The sequence below is a fragment of the Acipenser ruthenus genome, chromosome 51 (assembly GCF_902713425.1).
Source record: "Acipenser ruthenus chromosome 51, fAciRut3.2 maternal haplotype, whole genome shotgun sequence".
NCBI lineage: Eukaryota > Metazoa > Chordata > Actinopteri > Acipenseriformes > Acipenseridae > Acipenser > Acipenser ruthenus.
The window spans coordinates 8,274,603-8,282,289 of NC_081239.1; the positions used below are offsets into that span (position 1 = coordinate 8,274,603).

Below are 7,687 nucleotides of genomic sequence, written 5' to 3' on the forward strand. Positions count from 1 at the left end.
AGCTCTAAGCAGGTGTTCACCCCGAGCTTGTGGAATTCCAGCCCGACCACATAACACTCGTGCACCGCGGGGAACAGGTGACGTGCCCCAGATAGCATGCTGACGTTGGGCCAGCGTTGGCTCAACGTCATCAGAGACGTCATCCCAACGTTGGCTAATGACGTTGGCCCAACGTAATTTTGTCCATCGGCCCAACGTTGGCCCACCGTTGGCGAACAATGGTGGCCCAACGTTGCCAATGGTGGGCCACCACTGCTTGCTAACGGTGGGCCAACGTTGGGCCACCATTGTATGCCAACGGTGGGCCAACGTTGGGTCGATGGACAAAATTACGCTGGGCCAACGTCAGCATACTACTGGGGTTGTATGCACAGTATATGTGCAACATTACAACATGAATGACGTTGCCTAAAGCTATAACAAATTGAATTTGAGAAAGAAAGAAAAAAGAAACAACTAGCTTTACATTCAACAGTGTTTATTAAGCTTATTTGTGTTCAAATATCTGTCTAGAATGCAAAAAGATGGCTCAAACAATCTCTTAATCTTCTTCAATGTCACTGGCAGCACTAGCAGCAGCAATTGTAGCAGCATTTGCAGGCTCTGCATCTGTAAATAATAAGAGAATGAATGAAGTAAGTAATAAGACCCTCCACATTGGGCATTACCAGGCATTACACAGCCTACCTCTGTAAAGCGCTTTGTTATGGTGGTCCACTATGAAAGGAGATATATACAAATAAAGATATTATTATTTTATTATTATGGACTGTTTGTCCAGATAAAGTAAAGGGATTACATACAAATAGCACATGAAGCCCAATGTGGAGGGTCTTGCTTTTGGCTTCAAAGTTACAGCATAATTATATTTTTTATTTTAACTTGTACCCATGTCTCTATAAAAGTGTATGAAACGTTTTTAAAACAATGGACATGTACAATTCTATCTGAATAAACTGAGAACAAAGACCTACCCTTTCTTTGATTTATATTTTTTTTATAGCTTGAAATTGACTTCAAATGTCTTGTTGGTTGCAGATGTAATTCTTTTTTGTAATGCTGTTACAAACATTCTAAGGGCATATGCAGTGCTAGGGATTATATATCGCTCTCTCAGGCAATCGGAGTGCAAGTAATCTTTCCACTGAAGTATAAGTGACAGTAACAATTAGTTAATTTAACCACTAAACATATTATATACCCTTGTGGTACAACATTTTAAAAAAAAGCATTTCATTGGCAATGAAAAAGCAAAGTATTTAAGCAAAACGTATTTGAACAGTACATTGCGTTAAATAAAGGGAACTTATTGAATCGTTTTAAATTAAATTTACCAATTAATAAAATATAAATATAATTCATGGGAGCATCATATATTTACCCTTTTTCTTTTCTGCCCTCCTCTTCCGCCCCCCATCCCGGTCTCCATTGTACTTTAGCCAGCTCCTCATCCTGGCCTCTGTGTCTGCCTCCGTGACAGAAGACTTCTTGGCTGCAGCTGGAAAAAAAGAATGAAAGATTCAATATGTTTACAATATTTTTATACACACTAAAACATTTGTTAAATCTAAGTTTGTTCAAACAAGAACAACACAATTCATTGGTAAAAATCAACAAACAATGTGTTTATGTCTGTGTTAAGAATTGTGTTTGTTGATTTTTAACAAAGGCAAATGTATATGCATGTTACAACACTACTGCCATCTTTTAAATTGAATAGTCATATGACATATCAGTCATAAAAGTTTTAAAATTGAATTTATATCAAATTGTAGTATGTACTAAAACTTTGAGACGATGCAATAATAAAATCTTACGTATACAACATTCTTCAAAGTTTTAATGGCTTCCCTCCAGAAAAAAAAAAAAAACAACGTTACCGTTTTCAGATGTTGTCACTTTACTTGTTCTGTATCAACTTTCCTCTCTCTCTCTTTCACATAAGAAAATAACAGTTTCTGCTATTATAAATTCACAATAAACTATTATGAAGTTTCTGCTATTTCACCAACCCTGATGGTGAATTTATAATGGCAGCGGAACAAGTTGAGCATATTTGATTTTTTTCATCCATTTTTCTCCCAATATGGAATGTGCTGTTAGTGCATTAGCACTAGTTCTGAAGCAAAATGAATGTGCGAAAGACTGATACATTAGCATACTTCTAAATCATAAGAAATTGCGCTGCAAAATATGAAAAAGTAAACAAACGACTACATGTGAAACACAAGGAAACTTGTAGTGATATTTTTTACACCTTTAAAATGGATATAATAAATGAACACCATAGAAAAACGCAACAAAATTACTTCTGTACAGAATCAGGAATAATTATATAAAGCTCTGAGAAAAACCTGAAGATATAATTCAATAAGGACAGAAGCTTTTAGCATATGTATTGCATTTTTTTTCAAAAACTATTAATGACAATGTATTGGTTATTATAATCTGAAAAGAAAAGGACTTTGTTAACAATCGCACATCTGTCACGTACCAGTGCCTTTTCTGTAGCCTGGTCCATTAACATCCTCTCCACTCTGTCAATGTCCTCCTTGATGGCAAGAGAAAACTGGAATTCATCTAGGCGCAGGCTGCCATGCTCTTGCTCTATCTGAGGCTGCCGCTTGAGAAGTGCCTGAAGCATCAGGGTGTTTTGTCTCCTCTGGCCCTTGATTTCTTCTAAAATGGTGAAGATCATCCTATCCCTGTCTATTTAATAGAACAAAAAATGCACAAACATGTATATAAACTTCTATCTTTAACTACACCAGTTGGTCATTAAAAAGAGAACCATTATATGTAATGCACACAAGTACATATAGGAAAATTACCGACAGGTACTGCAGTTGTAAGAACACTGTAACCTTTTCATGATTCATTGTAGGGATGCAAAATAATGAAACGTTTAATTAAATATGTACCTGAAAGCTGCTCCTGTCACTGTCCCTGTTCCCAGTTCCAGTGTCATTGCTGCTGGTGTTGCTGTTGTAGTTCCTGTCATCACTGCTGACATTTCCATCTTCACTGTTGCTGGTGTTCTTGCTGCTGCTGCTGTGTGATGCTCCTGTTGTTGTTGGACACTTCCGCTTCCGTGTTTGTTCATATCGGATGTTTCTGTTGCCCTTTCTTGCGCGCCTTCTGATATGTCACTATAACAACAAAAATGAACATGTCTTGCGTGCATGAAAATGAAGCAAATCATTTATTAAGCGTGATAACATCTGTTTGTTAAATTAAAAACACAAGTCTAAAATTGGATTGACACATGTGCAACGTGTGTGTGACCCCTGTATTTCAATAGGGGTGTCCACACTGCAGTGAAGCGATAGCATCTCTGTTGAGGCTCCATTGCCGATCTCCACAGAGATGTTTTCACTCTCGCTGTACATTGTAGCCAATCACAATGAAGCAACAAGTGTGGGGAGGGGAAACCGGATTGTCAATCTACTGTGCTGGTAAGAAGCAGTATAGTAAAAACCTTAGATACAGTGTCTACAACAACGATTCACTACTTGCAAACAGCATCAGAGTCTTGTCTTTTCTCTTCACGATATTCGTCTCTGTAAGTCGCCTTGGATAAAACTCTGCTAAATAAATAAATAAATAAATAAATAAATAAATAATAATAATAATAATAATAATAATAATAATAATAATAATAATAATAATAATAATAATAATAATAAATATTGAGGCAAAAAGACCAATTATTCTGAAAATAGTGACTCACTAACCTGTGTGCTTTTATTTTCATAATTAAAACAAATACCTGGTGAAAAAATATTTTTAAGAAATGTATTCTGGATTCTAAATCTGCTTGATTCATTGTTTTGAGATTGCCTAGATAATTGTTGGCACACATTTGGCATAACATCTTTTAAATTAAAAAAGAAGAAAAAGTTTTGCCTGAATATATACTACAAATAAGCAGCTTTTCTCTGTAACATTCATATATATAGTGTGTGTGTGTGTGTGTGTGCGTGTGTGTGTGTGTGTGTTTTATATTTGTAAATAAGAAATATGACACTGTTGGAATTGTTGTAGACTCTGTACATTTCATTTCAAATGGATCCTGGCAAGTAACAAAATAAAAATATACATTTAGAAATACTGGACAAAATATGATAAATGGTTCCTTGTTTTTGTCTTCTTCAAGAAGACCAAGTATAGGCCAAAACTGAATGTTACTACTTTTAAAAAGTGGAATGCCATCAATATTTATTTGCAGAGTTACACAGTCACTAAGTTAGCTCCATATTTGATGCCAACGGAGAGAGTATACCCTGTGCAACAGCAAAATGATGATATGTTAACCCAGCAACCGTCTCCAAATTGTATGAAGTGGAAGTAGCCATTAAAGTACGAGCATCTTTTGGCAGACTGGGAAAGAATCGTCTTAAAATGCCTAACAAACTGTTAATGTGACACATCGGGATGTTACTGCCAACAGCCCAATCCTTCAGTTCACCCCTTAAGCTACATGCCTTCTCATCCTCTCTATCTGATCCAGACATCGTATCTTCACTTTCAAAATCAGCACTGTCATTCCTGACAATAAGATCGTCATTCATTTCAAACTGCATCGCAACGTCTTGGCTTTCACTATCACTAGTATTTTGTTCATTATGCTCTTCACAATTCCACACTGCACTACTACGACTCCTGCCAGTATTGATATTCACTGCAAATTGCACTTGGCTTTCACTATCACCATGTCCATTTTGTTTATTTACATGCTCTGTGTTCACTACTTCTTCCGAAATTGCACTCACTAAATCATCTGCCCTTTGTGTTTTAACTGACGGCGGAGAGTTCTCTCAGAATATATTTTACCAACTGCAGACATAACAACAAATACAAACCAATTACATAAACGCATTAAACTTCACAGAAAAATCACAAGCCTATCTAATAAAATGCATAAATAACTTAGTCAAGTGTCTAATGCCAACGGTTACACACACACACACACACACACACACACATCCATTCAAACTCAAATGGGCGGGAAGTCCGCTAACTGTAGTCCCAGCTGGGAAAGCCAGACCCACGCGTAGGGACACGCCACACTATATTTTGAAAATAAATTGAACAGCAACAGTTATACGTAAACACTGCACTTGTGCATCTCGTGTAAGTAGACGTCCGTCCAGAATAGTCAATATATTTTGTTTAGAGGCGAAAAGAAAAAAAAATGAACGTGTGCTTAAACCCGGATGGAGTATTAAGCGCTTAGCAGTATTTAGGTTTAGTCTGATCGATTTCTTTTGTCAGTTTTCATAAACAGTATATGTTAACGCTTAAATAATATCAATAAAAAAGCTACATCGACTACATTCACACAAGAACGTCACAGTAAAACAAAACGTAAAAATAAGGAATGACACAATGTTTTGGTGATTTTATATTCAGGAGAGGAGTTAGGTGTGAGTTCAGTGCAAAGCAAAGCGTAGAATCCTGATGTGGGCAGGGATTCGAAATGATCGAGATACACGGGGACAGAATTGCTTTGTATATTATTATTATTATTATTATTATTATTATTATTATTATTATTATTATTATTATTATTATTATTATTATTATTTATTTCTTAGCAGACGCCCTCATCCAGGGCGACTTACAGTTGTGTACAAATAAAATACATATATATATATATATATATATATATATATATATATATATATATATATATATATATATATATATATATATATATATATATATATATATATATATATATAAGACAAGATCTATGCAAAGCAGGCTCTTGATTCTGTCACAATAGGGGTTGACCTTTCCAAAATGAGTCTCCACAAAATTGTACGCAGCATGACATGTTAAACCAGTTTTAAGCGCTTTTCTGGCCCTTGGATCCCTGACTAGAGGCATCAGCAGCGCTAACCACCGCGCCGCCAAAATCTGTTTTTTTTCTTCTTTTTTTCATTGGCCAGGCATGGGGTCAAGTGCATCTAAAGCATTTAAATGCAAACGCGTTTGCAATGGATTCCGTTTGCTTTCAAATCCATTTGACCCCAAGTTTGTCCTTGGCGTCTGCGTGAAGCAGTACTGTCTTTGTAAGGATTGTGGGGTTTTCATGAAGCGACGACAATAAACTAACAGGTAGAGAGTTGCTGCGATTGTTGCAGAGGTTTTGGAAACAAATCGGAAAGCGATTGCAAAGAATGAGAATTAAGATTACCTGTGAAATCACTGTCTCTGTCTGGCTGCACTCTGTTCGGAGAGTCTCTGGTGTAGAGTCAGGAAATGGTTTCTGTTTTAATTTCCTAGAAATATATATATATATATATATATATATATATATATATATATATATATATATATATATATATATATATATATATATGTGTGTGTGTGTGGGTGTGTGTGTGTGTGTGTGTGTTTGTGTGTGTGTACAGTCAAACCTGCATTCAGAGACCACTCAAGGGAAAAGTTAAGTAGTGCCCCTCCCATACGGACGGACGGACGGACGGACGGGGGGGCGAGTATATAGTTTGGCCCCCCTAATTTTACTTTGAAAAAATAAAGCACACATTTTTTTTAAAATTATTATTATTATTATTGTCCACAGTGGGGCGATGTGGGCAGTTGTGTATTTGTTTTCTTTCTAAACGTCAGTTAATTTAAATTAGAACAGTTTATATGGCTATTGTAAAAGAAAACTGAAGGGAGCATAACAGTTCCTTAGCTGGATTTGATCAGATTGAACCGATCTGCATGACAGAAAGTGGATACACACCAGAGTTTATTTAATCAGGTAGGCCTATATATTATTATTTTTTCTCTAGACCATACAGTTCTATAATTAAAATAATTGGTATCGTTGTGAGAAGCAAACACTAATCGATTCACCACCTGGAAGTTGGTTACTTATTCCCGGTTCCTTATTTGCGATGTAGTTGACAAAGCAGCGCGTCCTTTTTCTGTGTGTTTTAAATCACTTACACATCTTGCTCAATTAATATATTGCTACTATTTAACAAATAACTAAAATATTATTAACAAATCTGTAACAGCAGCATAGCGGTACCCTATATTACCCGCTTGTTTCGCCCCATTTACCCCCCTTAGACGGCTTGCTCACTAAATATCGAGGTATGCCTTGATAGGGTATAACCCCCTCTTTGTAAAAACACTAAAGATTTTAGTGAGCATGCCGTACCCCACGAACAGCAGCACCCCAGGTACTAACGGTTTGAAGATAATCTCAAAAGTCATAATACTGTCCTAATGCAAAGAGGGTGTTATAACCTATCTAGGCATACCTCGATATTTAGTGAGCAAGCCGTCTAAGGGGGGTAAATGGGGCGAAACAAGCGGGTAATATAGGGAACCGCTATGCTGCTGATACAGATTTGTTAATAATATTTTCTTTTTTTAAAAAAAAGAAGGAGCGATTATTTTTTAAATAGTAGCAATATATTAATTGAGCAAGATGTGTAAGTGATTTAAAACACACAGAAAAAGGACGCGCTGCTTTGTCAACTACATCGCAAATAAGGAACCGGGAATAAGTAACCAACTTCCAGGTGGTCTAAGCGCAATGCACTATACTGACTGTTTGTATTTAATAGTTATTGGTTAAAACGTAATAATATAACTACAGTATAACTGTCAATTTTTCTAAATACTGGACTGCACTATAATTAATACAAGCCGTAGCCCA

The 7,687-nt window shown here is 36.1% G+C and overlaps 1 long non-coding RNA gene across 1 annotated transcript; it reads right to left on the reverse strand.

The window, feature by feature from the left end:
- Window positions 1-316: 316 nt before the first annotated feature.
- Window positions 317-6,285, reverse strand: LOC117404863 (uncharacterized). The gene is made up of 4 exons (XR_009320037.1): window positions 6,203-6,285; window positions 2,922-3,149; window positions 1,382-1,498; window positions 317-609 (listed from the first exon to the last, which is right to left on the reverse strand). It is a non-coding gene; the product is annotated as an uncharacterized LOC117404863 (long non-coding RNA).
- Window positions 6,286-7,687: the final 1,402 nt, after the last annotated feature.